At 43.1% G+C, this 19,566-nt stretch overlaps 1 long non-coding RNA gene and 1 pseudogene across 1 annotated transcript; both read left to right on the top strand.

Annotated features, from left to right (window-relative positions):
- The first annotated feature begins 721 nt into the window (after positions 1-721).
- On the top strand, positions 722-11,895 carry LOC118851903. The gene is made up of 3 exons (XR_005010510.1): positions 722-916; positions 11,454-11,579; positions 11,701-11,895. It is a non-coding gene; the product is annotated as an uncharacterized LOC118851903 (long non-coding RNA).
- Positions 11,896-15,540: 3,645 nt separating this feature from the next.
- Positions 15,541-18,874, top strand: LOC118851286 (annotated as a pseudogene).
- Positions 18,875-19,566: the final 692 nt, after the last annotated feature.

Raw genomic sequence — 19,566 nt, 5'->3', positions numbered from 1 at the left:
GCCTGGGGTGGGTTCCCACACTGGAACCCCCAACCCTACTCAAATTCTCCTGGGAGGCCGCGCAGGCGCCAGGTTTGGAGGGGGGAAGCGTCCAGAGACAGCGCAATTTCACGGAGCCCGGGAGAGGCTCAGAATCCTGCGGGCGGGGAAGGCTCAGTAGTGAGGCCTCAATTCCCTAGGGAGGCAGGTGAAGGCGGAAGGTGAGGATTCCTCCCAGACTCCACCCGCAAAGGAGAGGGATTAAAAAACATCAAAATGGACCATCCTGGCTGGGAAGTTGGAAGGATGGGGAGGAGGGTAATTTACATAATACCAGCCCGCAGATAAGACCGGGGCGGGGAGGGAGGGGGGGAGGTGATTGTGGGTGGGGCAGTCTTAGGGATTTTCTTCACCCCTCTTCTGCGGAAAAATGAGGGTGAGCCCCTCGGTCGCTCTGATTGGCCGGAGCAATGGGTTCCCACAGACTGGCCCATGAACTCGGGGCCCTCGTAAGGGGAGTGCACAGTGTAGGGTGACTGAGCACGAGCCGGGTGGAGAGGCTGAGATTTGGGCAAAATTGAACTTGAAGCCTACTAAAGTAAGAAGTGCTTCCAGCTATAGCGAGTCCGAGAGCTGCGGTGACTCACTCCACTTCCCACACGTGTATGCACCCCTCCTTCCCTTCCTTTCTAGCCTCAGATCCAACTCTAGATCCCATAACATTGCGTGTTTGCTACCTGAACAGACTATGACCTCCGCCTCCTTCTCCCTCTGCAGCTCAGGTGGCTTTCTCAGTCTTTATATCTTTAACCTCAGAGCCCCAGCCTGGGCCCCCTGACCCAGCATCCAGCAGCAAGGAAGGGGTTACTGGAGCTGCAGGTATTGGGCTGGCTCCTCCACTTGGCCAGGGGTTCGGAGGTGGGCAGCTCGCAAGCGGGTAAGTGGAGGCTGCGGGACAGGGGAAGCTGGGTGCCGCTGGGAGTCCAGAGCACAGGGAGGATCCGGGATTTGGTGTGCGGAGGGAACCTGGGGCTTGCGATCCCTGAAATCGGGGGGACAGTGCCTGAAGTCCCAACCCGGTTCTCTCGGAGTGGTCCCCCCTCTGAAGCACATAAAGCTTGGACGGCTGGATCTTCCCCCAACCCTCCACCCCCGCCCTCCTTCTGTCAATCCGTTAGTCGATAAACACTTGTTAAGAGCACTGTGCTAAGAAAGCACCTACAAAGATAAAAGACAGTCCCGGTTCTCCTGGAGCTTACAGTCTAATGGGGGAGGGGAGGGCAACGTGCCAACCATATACAAACACGCTACATACGGTAATCAACAGAAAGAAGGCCTTAGAATTAAGGGGGATCGGGAAAGGCTTCCAGAAAGTGGGATTTTAAATAAACTAGGGAAGCCAAGAGATGGAGATTATTAGAAGGGAGATCATTCCAGGCATGGGCAACAGCCAGCAAAGATTCTAGGAGTCAGGAGATGGAGTGTCTTGTTCAAGGAACATCAAAGAGGCGAGTATAACTGGGTTCCAGAGTACTTAGTAGGGTGTAAAGTGTAAGAAGCCTGGAGAGGAAGAGGGAGAGAGGGTTATGAAGGGCTTTGAATGCCAAATGGAGGATTTGATCCTGGAGGTGGTAGGGAGCCACTGGGGGTGGGGGGGTGGGGAGGGGGTGGAAGTGACACGATCACAGGTGTACTTTAGGAAGATTATTTTGGCAGGGGGTGGAGGACAGAAAGGACTGGGAAGAGACTAGTCGGGGAGCCCAACCAACACGCAATTGCTGTCGTCCAGAAGGGAGGTGATAAAGGCCTGTATCAGGTGGCGGGGACATAAGAAGGTTTAGGGGAGAAATGTTAGGAAAGTAACAGGATTAGGTAATAGATTGGCTATGGAGGATGAGAGGAGTAGTCTAGGATGGCACCTAGGTTTTGAACCTGGGTGACTGGGAGCACGGTGGTGCTCTCAATAGTAATTAGGGAAGTGGGGGGAGGGGAAGATCAGTTCAGTTTAGTATATGTTGAGTTTCAGATGTCTATGGAACATCCAGTTTGAGATGTTCAATAAGCAGTTAGAGATGCCATACTAGAAGTCAGCAAAGAGATTAGGGCTGGAAAGTAGATTTTAGAATCATCAACATAGAGACGCTAATTGAATCCATGGGAGCCCCTCCCCTTCCCTGCTTATTTGTGAGGGGGAGGGGAGAGGCAGGCTGGGCACAGATTAGCCACAGGATTATTAGTCCAGGTTATTAGGTGAGAAAAAAAAGCTCCACACAACACTCCCTTCTGCTTTCTTCCACCCCTCCTATCAAATGTAGACATTAGTAAATCTGAATGCCACTAAACTTTTCCTTGAGTGCATTCCAGATATGAAGGAAAAGGAGGCATAGACCTAGAGAGTCTTCCCTTATGGAAAAAAAATTCAGGAGACAGTTCAGGAAAAACTGCTCCCCCCCCACCCCCCCACCCAGCCCTTTTCTTGAGGATCTTTGATAACTGAGAGTGCTAGTGGGATTTGAGATCAAAGAATTAGGTATTTTGATGCCATCCCCCCCACCCCTGCCCCAGCCCCCAAGATCCCAGTTCGGGGCTTGGTGAATTTTGTGTCCCACCCACAGCAGGGGTGAAGGGTGTAGGAGTAAGGAAACCACCTGTGTTTTCCCCACAGTTGCTGGGTCTAAATTTATCCTCTGAGACTTTAAATTATGAACATTCCCAGCTGGAAGAATGGAGGAGGGGTCTGGTATAAGGGGTAGTGGTTGCAGGAAAGGGGTGACAGTATCTTCATCTCCTTTTGACTCTGGAAATCTGAGAAGTTATCAGTCAGGAAACCAAGACTTCTAGCCTCTAGTCTGTTTCCTGGGGGAGGGGATGAGGCATTGGCCAGGCCTCTTTTTATCTGGATTTTCAGCCTCTGGGCATCTAGCCTTGTCTGAGTCACACTATGCTCTCTTTGTCCTAGCCCTGGTGAGGCATTGGGGGATTTTGGAGTTGAGGTCTACATTGAGAGGGGAGTGAGGGAGAATAGCCTCTTCCCGTTCTACAATACTGTCTTCCTAAGAGGGCCTGTGATTAACAACCTCCCAAAGGCTATTGGTCTTCTCTTCTTGCTCACCATCCCTCCCCCTTCTACTGACCTTTGTTCTCCTGTTTTGTGTAAGATGGATTTTACTCCAGCCGGCAGGAGACAATGACTTCCAATTCTCTACCCCCACTCCCCAAGCACACAACAATCCATAAACTTATATATTTTAATGTGATTCTATTTTTGGAGTGATTGGGGATAGAGATATTGGGGGATATCCTTTAACACGGTAGCCCAAGGCAATGTACAGAGATAAAAAATTAAATGCATTCTTGGAGTGGGATGGAGCTTTGAGAAAAGAAGTAGGGCAGGGGCAAGTACACCATACATTATCACTAACTCCTCTCTCTCTCTCTCTCTCTCTCTCTCTCTCTCTCTCTCTCTCTCTCTCACTGTGGTTTCATTCCTATAGGAGTGACAAGATTCTCTCTCTGCTGATGCAGCTCAGAAATCTTCTGCCATTTATAATCTTAAAGAACTGCCAAGGTGACTTGTCCAAGGTGACAAGTCTCAGGCTGGACTTGAACCTAGCTCTTCCTTCCTCTGAGACTAGCTTTCTAACTCATACTGCTCTCAGAGACATATTTTCAAGAACATCTCTGCACACAGACACACAAGTCTTTGCTTCATGGGCATGGGGGAGGGCTCTGATGAAGGGGCATCCTGTTAGCAAGGAGGCAGAGACAGTTTTAACCTGATGGTGTATGAGTCATCTCTCAGACAGAAGCAATGCCGTTCTCAGCCTTCCTTCTTGTCCCCTCCAAAATGACAATGTTGATTCCTGGGTTCATGCTGATCTCCATCCCATCTCCCTTCCCCCTTCTCAGTAATGGAAACCTGACCAGGAGAGTGGGGTGGGGATCTGTCAAGGGATCAGGCCTGGTATGGAGCTGGCCAGAGGGGGTTCCGTGGCTCCCATTCCCCACATGCCTTCATGCCTGCTTCCTAATGAGCTGGCAGAGCCCCCAAGTAGTTGCAAACAGGTGGTATCTCTGCTTCTACTCCCAACACAGACTTTAATCCACTGGAAAAGGGAGGGGACCAGAGATCAAGGGGTCAGAGATACCTTGAATTGTTCATCATTTCTTACATTAAAATCATATTCCATAACATTTCTATATCATAATTTGTTCCAGTTTCTCCAACCTATGGGCACCAAGTGGAAAGACACACATGCTCAATTTCCTCATGTGCCCCCAATACAGCTCATTCTCCCTTCTTTAGTCTAGGAGTGGCCTGTGCTGGAAAGCTCTTGAATGAAGCCTTTTTGTCCCCCAAACAGTACTATTGGCAGAAAGGAGGAGGCAGAGTTAAAATGATAGATTAGCAAGTACAGCCTAGATCCCCCCACCAAATGTCTTGAACAAAAATTGAGAAAATGTATGAGACTATATCCTATGGCAGAAATACAAGAAAATGTCACAGTGAGTCATTTTTTTCAGGCCAGTTTTGCATAGACAGAGAGAAGGGTAAACTAAGAAAAGAATTGGTCAGAAATAAAACAAATATTTGAAGAGGAGGCAGAAAACAGAAGAAAATGTTTAACAGAACACAATGGAGGGAAATACAAAATTAGTACTCATAACTGTGAATATGAATGGTATGAGCTCAGCTATAAAATGGAAGAAGATAGAATGGATTAGAAACTAGAATCCAACTATATGTTGTTTAAAAGAAACACACTTGAAACAGAAAGATACACACTTTTGCCGAATGGTACTACAGACAACATTGATACTAAACACAGGTGTGTATGAATTCTTATAGGAAAAGTTGAATGAGTTACAGGGAGAATTAGACACTAAATTTCTAACAGTGGGGAACTTCAATTTTCCCTTATTAGAACTAAATAAATCTAATTTTAAAAAAGAGATTAAGAACCTGAATAGAATTTTAGAAAAGTTAGATATGATAGACTTCTGGACTAGTGAATTGGAATTGAAGTATTAAATGGGAGAAGAAATGCTCATCTGTATATGGCAACTTTACAAAAATTGATCAAGGCATAAAAACTTCACAAACAAATACAAAAAAGAAATGTTAAATGCATCTTTTTCAGACCATAATGCAATAAAAATTATATTCGATGAAGGGCCTTTAAAAAGAAGATTAAAAATTAATTGTAAACTAAATATCTTAATCCTAAAGAATGAATGAATCAAACAACAAATTATAGATACAATCAATTATTTCATTAAGTTAATGACAACAATCCAGCCAAACCAGAGCTAAAGAGAAAAATTATATCTCTAAACACTTTAATCAATAAAAGAGAAGAAGAGCAGATCAAAGAATTGGACATGCAGGTAAAAAACTAGGAACCCACTGAATTAAAAATGCCCAATTAAACACCAAAATATAAATCCTGAAAATCAAAGGAAAATAACAAAATTAAAAGCAAAAACCCCACATAAAACTAGAAGTTTGTTTTATGAAAAAAAGACCTGATAAAATTGATAAGCTAACTTGATTTATTTTTTTAAAGGAGAAAACCAAATTGCCAATACAAAAAAATTAAAAAGGTGAACTTATAACCTATGAATAAGAAATAAATTATTAGGACATTTTTGCCCCAAAATATGCCTATAAAACTGATAATTTAAGTGAAATGGATGATTATTTACAGAAATATACATTTCTATTAACAAGAAATAAAATATTCTGTATTACAAAAAGAAATTGAACAATCTATAAATGAACTAAGATAGGAAACAAAAACAAAAACTTAGAACCAGGTTGGTTCTAGAACTGGATCCAGAAATGGATTTACAAGTGATTTGTACCTGTAATTTAAAGAACAATTAATTCTAATACTAAACTGTTTGAAAAAAAAAAGAGGAAGAGAAAGAGTCCTACCAAAGTCCTTCTGTAACACAAATATGGTCTTGATACCCAACTAGACAGAGTCAAAACGGAGAGGCGAAACTATAGACCTATATCTGTGATGAATATTTATGCAAAATTTTTAAATAAAATATTAGCATGAAGATTATAACTACATACCACAGAGATGAAATGCTATGACCAGGCTAGATTTCTACCAGGACTGTAGGGCTGATTCAAAATTAGGAAAACTATAAACATAATTGACAATATTAATAACAAGAACAATAAAAGTCACATGATTATATTAATAGATGCAGCAAAAGCTTTGGACAAGATACAACACTCATTCCTGATTAAAAAAAAAACACTAGAAATCATGGGTAATTTTCCTGAAAAAGAACAATATTATTTATCTACAATCAAGAGACAGCATTATCTATAATAGGGATAAATTAAAGTCTTTCTAAAAAGATTGGTGGTACAGTAAGGATGTTCATTATCACTATTACTATTCACTATAGTGCTAGGAATACTACCTATGATAATAAGCCAAGAAAAAGAAATGGAAGGAATAAACAGGAAAGAAGAAGTATAAATATAACGATCTAATAGTTTACCTTGAGAACCTTAGTGAATCAACTAAAAATGAATAGTAATGAAAAACTTTAGCAAAGACACAGGATATAAGATAAATGCACACAAATCGCCAGAATTTCTGTATATTGCCAACAAACCCAGAAGGAAGAGTTTAGAGACTATCCATTTAAAATAACTACAGATAACACAAAACACTTGAGATTCTATCTGCTAATACACAAATAGGAAATATATGAACACAATTACAAAACATTCTTTACACATATAAAGACAGAAATGACAATATAATTATCCAAAGGATTCATGGTGAAAAAAAAGCTATCCACCTCCAGAGAGAGAGAACTGATGAATTCTGAGTGCAAACTGAAGCATAATTTTCTCACTTAAAAAACAACATACCTAATATGGAAATATGTTCTGCACATTTCTCATGTATAATTGATATTATATTGTTTGCCATCTCAGTGGGAGGGGAAGGGGGTAGGAGGGAAGGGGAGAATTTGTAACTCAAAATTTAAAAAGAAAAGAATGCTAAAAATAACTAAACAATAAACTTAAATGTAAAAAAAAAGACAGATCTAAATAATTGGGGAAATAGTCATTTCTTTGGGTAGATTGAAACAATATAATAAAAATGACAATACTACTTAAATTATTTGTTCAGTACCATACCAATCAAAATACTAAAGGATTACTTTATAGAGCTCAGAAAAAAATAACAAAATTTATCTGGAGAAACAAAAGGTAAATAGTATCAAAAGAATTAATGAAGTAAAAGTGGGAAGGAAGGGGGCTTACTAGTATCAGATTTTAAACTACTCAAAGTTGTGACCATCAAAACAATTTGGTACTGGGTAAGAAATAGAGTTGGATCCCATTTATTGTGTCAAGAACTCACTATTCAACAAAAACTTTTGGGAAAAATAGAAATTAGTGTGACATAAACTAGGTAAAAGACCAACATCTCATACCATATATCAAGACAAACTTCAAATGGTTACATGCCTTAAATATAAAAAATGACATCATAAACAAAGTAGAGGAGCATGGAAGAAATTATTAGTCAGATCTATGGAAAAGGGAAGAGTTCATGACCAAACAAGAGATGGAGAGGTTCACAGAAAGTATAATGGACAGTTTTGAATATATAGAATTTTATATCTTTTGCACAAACAAAACCAATGTAGCTAAAATTAGAAGAAAAACAGGAAACTGGGAAAAAAATCTTTCCATCATTTCTCTGATAAAGATCTCATTTCTTAAATATATAGGGAACTAAGACAAATTTATAAGAATACGAGCTATTTCTGAATTGACAAATGGTCAAAGTATATGAATAGACAGTTTTCAGAGGAAATCCAAACTATCAATATCCAAATAAAAAATGTTCTCAATCACTGATAGAGAAATGCAAATCAAAATAACCCTGAGGTACCACCTAACACCCATCAGATCAGCAGATTTGAAAAGGAAAATTGCAAATGCTGGAGGTACTGTAGGAAAACAGGTATGTTATTGTACTGCTGGCAGAACTGTGAATAGGCCTAGCACTCTAGTCATTCTATTTTATTTTTTCTTTTTTTTTTTTTTGGATGGGGAAAGACAGGACAATTGGGGTTAAGTGACTTGCCCAAGGTCACACAGCTAGTGTGTCAAGTGTCTGAGGCCAGATTTGAACTCAGGTCCTCCTGACTCCAGGGCAGGTGCTCTACTCACTGCGCCACCCAGCTGCCCCTACTCTCATCATTCTAGAAGGCAATTTGGAATTCCTTTGACCCAATGATATGACTTTTAGTCTCTATTCAGATCAAAGAAAGAGGCATAGGATTAATATGTATAAAACTATTTATAACAGCTCTTTTCATGGTGACAAAGAATTGGAAAACCTAAGGGTGCCCATCAACTGGGAAATGACTGAACGATTTATGGCATATGAGTGTGACAGTACTATTGTGCTATAAGAAATTACAAAGAGGGATGGTTTCAGAGAAACTTGGAAATATTCATGTGAAATGAGCCAAAGTGAATTGAGCAAAACTACTTGAACAATTTATACCATAATACTGTAAAGATAAACATCTTTGAAAGACTTAGGAACTCTAAACAACAAACGACTAACCACAATTCCAGAAGGCTCATGATGAAACATCACACCTCCAGATAAGAGGGGTGATGGACTCAGAGTGCAGATATAGATGTATGCAAACATATACACATATGTATGCATATACATATATGACATGGCTAACGTTGGAATTAGTTTTATTTGATTATACATGTTTGTAATGGGTTTTGTTTTTCTTACTTTCTCAATGGGGAAGAGAGGGAGGTGGAAGGGAAAGAATTTGGAGCTGAAAATTAAATTTGATTTTTAAAAAATGATATTATGGAGAAGTTTCCTTCCTGTTAATCATCCCAGTCATTTTTTGCCCTTGATGAAAAAATGCAGAAATGATGGGGGGAGGGAGATGCAGAATACCAAGATTTGGGGTGGGGGAATAGAGTACAATAAAAATGGAGTCAATATTGGATGACGGATTGGAGGGATTAGAAGGAGGAGCAGGAGCATTGGAGAGATTTATGGGGGTCTTGTATCTTATCTTCTCCCAGCTGAAAAGACAAAGCTGCTAGAGACCATTCTCTTTTCCCTCCAGTGAGGTCACTCTCTGAGCCTAGGCCTTGAAGGGGGAGCAAGAGAAGGCTGGGGGAAAGGAAGGGCTGCCCCCTTATCTTAGACAAAATCAACTCATTGTGGATTGGGCTGTGGCTCTGGGTACTACTCCCACTTCTCTGCCCCACCCTTTGTCATCCCCAGTGGACACAAGCTGTGTGTCTGCCCCAAAGGGAGCTTTATTTCAAGGACCCTGGGGAAGAAGGGGGTAAGGAGATGGAGCAAAGCTATTGCTCTCTGCCCCCTCCTCCATCCACCAGGGGAAAACCAGCCACCTGAAGAGAAAAACAAAACAAAACTCTGAAATAATAGTTTAGGCTTGGTTAACCTCTTAGTCTTCATGCCTGTGGTAAGATGTTTCCATGTCTATTTCCCTCCACTGAATATAAGGGCACAGAATATCAATATGCCTTAGCCTACCCTGTCTCTTCCTCTTATCCAATCTGACATCTGACTCCCACTAGAATCCTGTCCCTAGTGAGAAGAAGAGGAGTCTTGTATTGGGATGGTACTATAGGGGGATCCCCAAATTCTCAGCCCTTCTCATTCCTCTCCCAATAGCACGTCAAGGATTGCATGTTACCGGCAATCTGGAAAGCCGGAACAAGATCCTGCATCAGCTCTCTGGGCCATGTAAGGTGGTGACGGGAAACCTGGAAATTGTGCTTACACAGCACAACTTGACCTCGCTCCTTCCTGCAGGTTCTTTTTCTTTCATTCCTTCCATTCTCTAGCTGAGATATAGCCTTGACTTCTCTGGGAGCAGGGAACATTATCCCCAACTTTCTCCTGGTTCCCCTTTTTTCTCCCTGTGGAAAACCCCACTTCTCTCTTAGGACCTGTCCTCTACATTCCCTCCTTGGTAAAAGAATTGTATCTATAAAGAGGACAAGAATTGGCGGGAGGGGGGAAACAGGAGGAGGAGGGAGCCCTTTGTAGATTATCAGGTTGAGAAATGGAGCTCCTGAGAGCAGAGTATTAGGAGGAGGGAACCCTTTAGATCAAGTAGCTCAGGAGAAGGCAGCATTGGGCACCAGGATAATCATGTCTCATCTGGTTCTTAACATCCTGACTCTCAGAGGTAAAGGGTCAGAAAATGATCTCCAAATTCAAGCTTCCCCCTCCAGAATGGAGAACCTGGAAGACTTGGAATGTCCCCTCTCTTCCCCACCCCAAACCTCTTTGTCTTGCTTCTGTGATTAGAGGAAAGGAGTATGAGACTGTGTTTGATATATATTCACTCCTTTTCACCCATGCTTCTATGTCCCAACATAAAGGATCCGGGAGGTAATAGGATATGTCCTAATCACCATGAACAAATTTGAGATCTGTCACTCCCCAACCTTCATCTGATAAGAGGAGCCCAGGTCTATGATGGGAAGTTTTCCATCTTTGTCTTGCTCAACTATAACACCAACTCTGGCTATGCCCTATGCCAGCTCTGCCTCAATCAGCTCACAGGTAATGACTAACTAGTCCACTGACCACCTCTAAGGAGTATACTGACCTCTTTGACCAGCCCACTAGCCTTTCCAGTTGACTACTGGCCACTCATTGATAGCTACCCATTCATCTCTTCACCCCTCTTCCCATCTCTGTTCATTCTAATAATCAACCATTCTTTCTTCTACTCTTAATAACTCAAATAACTATCTACTAACTACCAAACTGACTACCACAAGCCCTCTGTACAGGGTCCATAGGGAGGAACAAAGGCATTTGCAGGGGATGAGGGGAGTTAGAGCTAAGATCTTGTCTTGAGCCTCTGCCTCTGCCAATTCCTTTACATTTGGGGTTGTTGTACTATGTTTACTCTGATTTTTCCTACTAGTTCTCTGACTTCCCAAACCACAGTCCTGATTTCTTGTATTTATCCCCCTAGGGAAAAGCATGCTGGTTAAATATGACTTGGCTCACTTCTCTCCTGCCCTCAGTCTCTCCTCCTACTTCCTTGCTCCAGTCAGTTGAAAAATAGGCAAGAGAGTCTGGAGGTGGAGGAGTACAAAAGTTCAGTCTGCTGAATCTTCCAGCCTCTCCCTTGCTCTGCCTTCTTCTACTGGCTAAACCAGATCTAGAACAGGTGTCTGGGGAAACAAGAGGTGCTTCAGACTCATTCCCTATCCCCTATGCTCTTCTTTGCAATTTGGGCCTCTTTTACCCAAAACCATCTACTCTACACCCCTGTATCCTTTCAAATATAATCTCAAAGCCAGGATAGATGTGTGTAGAAGACCTCTGGCAAGCAACTCAATTTGGTCCTGGAGATTTCAATTCCACCCTACCAATCTTTCCCTCCAGAGATCCTGGCTGGGGGTGTTTACATTGAAAGGAATGACAGACTTTGTCACATGGACACAATTGACTGGAGAGACATCGTGAGGGACCCACAGGCTGAGACTGTAGTCAAGAACAATGGAAAAAACTGTGAGTCACATTCCCATTAAGTCTTCCTTCTAAAGGAGAGTCCCCTCCATTAAAGGTTCATCCTCAGGGCCCTAGGCCTAGATCCATGACACTAAAGTTCATCCCTCATTATATTCCTCAGGTGCCAGGGTGGACCAACATACCCTACAAGTGGATAAATTCCCAAGATGAAATACTTCATAATGGTCTGGTACTGCTATTACTTCCCCCTCAGGAAAGTCCCAAAACTTATCCTTCTGGATCCCTGGCAGTTCTATCCAGCCAAATCCCTTAACCCCAGGACATTCATCTAGGTCCTTGCAGACTCTTTTAAAAAAAAAAATATTTTGTTATTTTTTCTCAATTACATGCAAAAACAAGTTTTGGGTTTTTTTAAATTTTGAGTTCCAAATTCTCTTCCTCCCTCCTCTCCCCTTTCCCTGAGATGGTAAACAATTTGATATAGGTAATACATGTGTAATCATGCCAACCATATTTCCATATTAGTCATGTTGTGAAAGAAAACACAGACCCCCCACCAAAAAAACCACTGAAAAAAATAAAGTGAAATATTGTATGTTTCGATGTGCATTCAGACTCCATCAGTTCTTTCTCTGGAAGTGGATAGCATTTTTCATAATGAGTCCTTTGTAATTGTCATGAATCATTGTATTGCTGAGAATAGCTAAGTCATTCACAGATGATCATCATACAATATTGCTGTTACTATGTAGGATGTTCTCCTGGTTCTGCTCATTTCACTTTGTATGTTCATATAAATCTTTCCAGGTTTTTCTGAAAGCCTGCTCATCATTTCTTATGGCACAGTAGTATTCAATTACAATTGTATACCACAACTTGTTCAGCCATTCCCCAATTGATGGACAGTCCCTCAATTTCCAATTCTTTGCCACTACAAAATGAGCTGCAATAAATATTTTTGTAACTGTAGATCCTTTTCCCTTTTTTATGATCTCTTTGGGATACAGACCTAATAGTGGTATTGCTAGGTCAAAGGGTATGCACAGTTTTATAGCCCTTTGAGCATAGTTCCAAATTGTTCTCCAGAATGGTTGGATTCATTTACAATTTTAGCAATAGTGCAGGAGTGTCCCAATTTTCTCGTTTTCTTTTTCTGTCTTATTAGCCAATCTGATATGGTGAGGTGTTATCTCAGAGTAGTTTTAATTTATATTTCTCTAATCAATAGTGATTTAGAGGCCAAGATGGCAGCTGGAAAGCAGGGACTTGCGTGAGCTCCCCCCCAGGTCCCTCAAAACACCTATAAAAAATGGCACTGAACAAATTCGACAACTGCAGAACCCACAAAATAGCAGAGGGAAGCAGGGCTCTAGCCCAGGACAGCCTGGATGGTCGCTGGGTAAGATTTATCCCATGGAACTGGGAGCAGAGCAGAGCCCAGCCTGGGATGTACCCAGACTAACCAGAGCGGGAGCCGGGCAGAACAGGTGCTGGCACCCTGAATCAGTGAGCTGTGGCAGTTACCAGACATCTCAACCCACAAACACCAAAGACAACAGAGGAGGTGAGTGGGAAAACTGTGGGGGGCAGCGTGAAAGGAGTTTGAGGTTGGGCCACCAACCGGGGGGCAGCAGAAGTGATGCAGCCCTGAGGCTGCTTACACAGCTACAGCTGCAGTTGCTTTTGGCCCCAGGCCCACCTGGTGGGAGGAATTAAGTGGTGGATCAGAGCAGGCATGCAGAGCCAGCTTAGATCTGAGTCATGGTCCGGGTTGGTGGTTCTTGCGGGAGGAGTAGCGCAGGTGTGGCAGAGCTTGCTGTGTGGAAATAGCTCTGAAAACAACAGCACAGCCCCTCAAGCTTGGGACAAAGTACTCTCTACTCTACAATCAGTCATACCCGACGAAAAACTCAAGGGTCAAGTAAGTTGGCTGGGAACCTGGCCAGGCAGCGAAAACGGACTCAGATTCAGACTCAGACTTTGGAATCTTTCTTTGGTGACAAAGAAGACCAAAACAGACAGACAGAAGAAGTCAACAAAATCAAAGAGCCTACATCAAAAGCCTCCAAGAAAAACATGAACTGGTCTCAGGCCATGGAAGAGCTCAAAAAGGATTTGGAAAAGCAAGTTAGAGAAGTAGAGGAAAAATTGGGAAGGAAATAAGAGTGATGTGAGAAAACCATGAAAAACAAGTCAATGACTTGCTAAAGGAGACCCAAAAAAATACTGAAGAAAATAACAACTTAAAAAATAGACTAACTCAAATGGCAAAAGAGCTCCACAAAGCCAACGAGGAGAAGAATGCCTTGAAAGGCAGAATTAGCCAAATGGAAAAGGAGGTCCAAAAGACCACTGAAGAAAATACTACCTTAAAAATTAGATTTGAGCAAGTGGAAGCTAGTGATTTTGTGAGAAATCAAGATAATATAAAATAGAACCAAAGGAATGAAAAAATGGAAGACAAGGTGAAATATTGCATTGGAAAAACTACTGACCTGGAAAATAGATCCAGGAGGGATAATTTTAAAACTACTGGACTACCTGAAAGCCATGATCAAAAAAAGAGCCTAGATATCATCTTTCATGAAATTATCAAGGAAAACTGCCCTGATATTCTAGAGCCCGAAGGTAAAATAGAAATTGAAAGAATCCACTGATCACTTCCTGCAAAAGATCCCCAAAAGAAAACTCCTAGGAATATTGTCACCAAATTCCAGAGCTCCCAGATCAAGGAGAAAATACTGCCAGCAGCCAGAAAGAAACAATTTGAGTATTGTGGAAACACAATCAGGATAATACAAGATCTAGCAGCTTCTACATTAAGGAATCAAAGGGCTTGCAATAGATATTCCAGAGGTCAATGGAGATAGGATTCAAACCAAGAATCACCTACCCAACAAAACTGAGTATCATGCTCCAAGGCAAAATATGGATTTCCAATAAAATATAGGACTTTCAAGATTTCTCAGTGAAAAGACCAGAGCTGAATAGAAAACTTGACTTTCAAACACAAGAATCAAGAGAACCATGAAAAGGCAAACAAGAAAGGGAAATCATAAGGGACTTACTAAAGTTGAACTGTTTTGTTTACATTTCTACATGGAAAGATGATGTGTATAATTCATGAGACCTCAGTTTCAGTATTAGGGTAGCTGAAGGGAATATATATATATATATATATATATATATATATATATATATATATATATATATATATATATATATATGTGTGTGTGTGTGTGTGTGTGTGTGTGTGTGTGTGTGTATGTATACATATATATATATATATACAGAAGCACAGGGTTAGTTGAATATGAAGGGGTGATATCTAAGAAAATGAAACCAAATGAAGGGATGAGAGAGGAATATATTGAGAGAGGGAGAAAGGGAGAGACAGAATGGGGTAAATTATCTCGCATAAAAGTGGCAAGAAAAAGCAGTTCTGCAGGAAACGAAGAGGGGCAGGTGAGGGGGAATGACTGAATGTTGCCCTCATTGGATTTGACCTGAGGAAGGAATAACATACACACTCAATTGGGTATCTTACCCCACAGGAAAGAAGGAGGAAGGAGATAAAAAAGGGGGGGACGATAGAAGGGAGGACAGATAGGGGGAGGAGGTAATCAAAAACGAACACTTTCGAAAAGGGACAGGGTCAAGGGAGAAAAATGAATAAAGGGGGATAGGATAGGAAGGAGCAAAATATAGTTAGTCTTTCACAACATGAGTACTGTGGAAGGGTTTTACATAATGATACACATGTGGCATATGTTGAATTGCTTGCCTTCTTAGGGAGCGTGGGTGGGGAGGGAAGAGGGGAGAGAATTTGGAACTTAAAAGTTTTAAAAACAGATGTTCAAAAAAAAAAAAAGGTTTTGCATGCAACTAGGAAACAAGATATACAGGCAATGGGGCATAGAAATCTATCTTGCCCTATAAGAAAGTAAGGGAAAAGGGAATGGGGGGGAGTGGGGGGACAGAAGGGAGGGTTGACTGGGGAATGGGGCCCAATCCCAACCAGTGTTGCCATAATGAGTGTGCAGGTCCCCGGGAGGCAGACTTCTTTGTATGTACTGGGGTAATGGGTGGGGCCCTTTTAAGAGTGCCCTGGCCTGGCACACAGTGTTGGAGGGAGGCCTGGTGGCTGGGGGGAGTGTATGGGTGGGCACAAATATTCCTCTATCCTCATTCTATCCCTGTTTCCTAGGCATGCTGACACTTCAATGACAGTGAAGCCTGTGTGTCTCTGTGCCCACTGCCCCTTGTTTACAACAAGCTCACTTTCCAACTACAGCCCAATCCTCACACTAAGTACCAGTATGGAGGGGTCTGTGTGGCCAGCTGTCCCCGTAAGTGGCTGCAACAGGCAGAGAAAGGAAACCTGGGCAGAGATTAGTGGAGTAGGAACAGGGAAAGTCACTTTAGGGGTTTCTCTGTGTGTCCATGTGTGGAGAGAAAAGTTAATAAAGGGAGAGACACATGGATTGTGACCCCTCTAGAAGGGACTTTTGCCAAAGACATGAGGTAAAGAGGGCTGCAAGAACCTCCACTAGAGGCACTCAGGACACCTGAGAGGGTGCAGGAGGGGCAGGGATTCTCTCTGCTCCCAGTATATTATGGAGTGGAAAGAACACTGGTTTGGGAGGCAGAGGACCTTGGTTTGAAGCCTGGCTCTGCCACTCACAACCTGTGGCCTTCTGTAAGTCTCATCAGCTCTTTGCCTGGAGTTTCTTTATCTGCCAAATGCAGGGAGTGGAGGACATGCCCACTGAGGTCCTGCTCAACTTGAAATCCTAGGCAGGTCTGACAGAGGGTGGAATTTGCCCTTTCTCATTTTCCTTGCTCTCTTCTCTCCTGGCACAGATAGCTTTGTTACAGATCATACCTCCTGTGTCAGGGCCTGTCCTGGGGACAAGATGGAGGTAAAAAATGGGTTGAAGATGTGTGAGCCCTGTGGCTCATGTGTCATGGTATGGGGGAGAAAAGTTTTATTCACCCAAGTCTCGTCTTGGTGCCTACCATCAGACCCTTCTAAATTTCCTTTGTCTCCTCCCCATCCTGTTTCTGTTTGCAGCCTGTGAGGGGACAGGCTCAGGTAGCCGATTTCAGACTGTGGATTCTAGCAACATTGATGGGTTTGTGAACTGTACCAAGATCTTGGGAAACCTGGACTTCCTTATCACTGGCCTCCAAGGGTTAGATTCTTCCCTTCTTCAAACCTCTCTTGGGTTCTTCTACACCCTTACCCACCTCCTCACCCCAACTCTAACAAAATAAATGATCATGTGACATCAACAAGGCAATCTCCTCTCTAATATCCCTAACAGATGCTTATCTCCCCTGGGCTCAAACACTTCCTGTGATGAGGGATTTGTGCTTTTTGGGGTGGGGGTGGGGGGGTAGCTTATTCCAGGGCTGGGCAGCTGTAATTGTTGGAAAGCTCCTGCTTATGCTAATTCCTATCTAATTCCTATAATTTTCACCCATTTCTGGTTCTAGTTCTAGTCCTTAGAATAAATTATGATCTAATCCCTCTTTCAGCTCACCTTAAAAGTACTTAAAGAAAACCCTCATGTTTTTCCTTGTCTTCCCCAGAGACCCCTGGTACAACAAACATACCTGCCCTGGATCCTGAGAAGCTCAATCTTGCAGACCGTTAAGGAGATTACAGGTAAGTGGGGTCAGGGAAGAAGGGATGTGTCTCCAGGGAAACAAGGAGACTAGGAACATTGGCAGGGTACACAGTGAACCCAGGGAGGAGCAACTGTACCCCAGCTGCTTGGGGAGAGACATGAGCAAGTGAGAAGGTGCAGAGGGCAAAGGGCAGACTCCATAAGTAAAGCTCCCTTCCTCCACAGGTTACCTGAACATCCAGTTGTGGCCTCCCCACATGCACAACTTTAGTGTCTTCTCCAACCTGACAACCATAGGTGGTAGAAGTCTCTACAAGTAAGTCTATGAAGAAGGTGGTATTATTTGGCACAGGACATATTCTTGGGGGGGAGTACCTTTTGGCATCAGGCTTACCCATACTGCCTTCTGAGGAACAAGTAGGAGGAATTTGGGGTCACTGGGCAAAAAGACAAAGTTCCCACCCAGTAGTCATAGGCCCCTTCTCCTCATCTCTTTCTCTGGGGCCTCCTTCCTTATATTGTCATTCCCATCCCCAGTCGAGGTTTCTCACTGTTGATCATGAAAAGCGTGAATGTGACATCGTTGGGGCCCAGGTCCCTGAAAGAAGTCAGTGCTGGGCGTATTTATATCAGTGCCAACCGGCGCCTTTGCTACCACCACTTTCTGAACTGGACCAGGCTGCTTCGGGGACCAAAGGAAGGCAGGCTGGATATCAAGCATAATCGCCCCAAAAAGGACTGTGGTAAGTGGGAGGGAAGTGAAGGCCTGAGGGCACAGGCAGTGGTGATATGGAACTTCCAATGGGGAGAGGAATGGGAGAAAAGATTCTGAGCTGGAGACTGTGGGACCCAAGGCCAAGTACAGTGGTTGGCATTTGGTGGGCAGACTGAGGAGGGCTCTTCTGACCCACTTCTCCTTCTTCTCCTTCTCCAGTGGCAGAGGGTCGAGTGTGTGACCCACTGTGCTCATCTGGGGGTTGCTGGGGCCCTGGTCCTGGCCAGTGCTTATCCTGTCGAAACTACAGTTGAAAGGGGGTCTGTGTGACCCAGTGCAACTTCCTTAATGGGTACTGTAGAGGCTAGAAGGGGGATATGGTGGGGTACAGCAAATGGAGGGGCACAATGAGGGGCTGTGTGTCATGTGGAGGGCTGGATCTCCTATGGCAACTTTTTGTCCTTTGATGGGGTGGGCATTACATAGAGCTGAAGGTCGGGGAAGGGTTTATGGAGGAGAGAACCTGAAAATGATGCTATCTCTTTGGGCCTACCTCCAGAGAACCCCAAGAGTTTGCTCATGAGGATGAGTGCTTCTCCTGCCATCCTGAGTGCCAGCCTGTGGAGGGCAATGTCACCTGCTATGGCTCGGTATGGTATAAGTCCCAGAATTCCTTGGAGGGGGAGGGGGGCTACTCAAGGGGCTGCATATCATAGGCCTGGCAGGAAATCAATCAATCAAACATTTGCCAAAGTCCAACAGGATGCTGGGTGCTAAGAATACAAATACAGAAGCAGGACAGGCCCTGCCCTCCATGGGCTTATACAATGTTGGTATTTGTGAGGTAGAAATGGTAACTGCTTGGCTCCCTCACCCAGGGTAGGAAATCTCCTGGATGAGCTCAAAGGATCCTCAGGCTTCAGTCCTTCTTGACCTTTTCTTCCACCTCCACTAGGGCTCAGATGCTTATGCTCAGTGTGCCCATTTCCGGGATGGACCACACTGTGTGAGCAGCTGCCCCCACGGCCTCATGGGTGCCAAAAAGGACCCATCCACAAGTACCCAGATGCTCATTGAGAGTGTCTGCCTTGCCATGAGAACTGCACTCAGGGGTCAGTGAAGAGAAAGAGGGTGGGGAGGGAAAGAGAAAGGGGTCATAGGACAGGGGACAATAAGTCAGGAGGGAAAAGATTAGGGAGGAACCAAACCCAACAACAAGCTAAGAGATTTTCCCAAAAGATTCATCATGATAGAAAATGCTGTCCACATCCAGAGAAAGAACTATGGAGTTTGACTGCAGATCAAAGCACACTATTTTCTCTTTTCTTTTTTTTTTCTTTCTCCTGATTTTCCCCAATTTTTTTGATTCTCCTTTCACAACATGACTAATGTGGAAATATGTTCAATACAATTGTACATGTATAGACTTTATCAGGTTGCAAGCCATCTTGGGAAGGGGGAAAATTTTAGAACTGAAAATCTTATAAAAGTGAATGTTGAAAACTAAAACTAAATTAATTTTTTAAAAAGCTAAGAGATTTAAGAGGGCTGGAATGGGGAGGTCTATCCCACCACAGAAACCATCCTGAGAAACTGGGGTAAATATAGGCCAGAAAAGAAAAAGTGGCACCCAGAGAGAAAAGAAGGGATCAGAGAATTAAGCCTCATTGCTAGGTTC

Source organism: Trichosurus vulpecula, chromosome 5 (genome assembly GCF_011100635.1).
Source record: "Trichosurus vulpecula isolate mTriVul1 chromosome 5, mTriVul1.pri, whole genome shotgun sequence".
Lineage (NCBI taxonomy): Eukaryota > Metazoa > Chordata > Mammalia > Diprotodontia > Phalangeridae > Trichosurus > Trichosurus vulpecula.
Note: the sequence above shows the minus strand (reverse complement) of the source record. Positions and strands in the feature narration are given on the sequence as shown.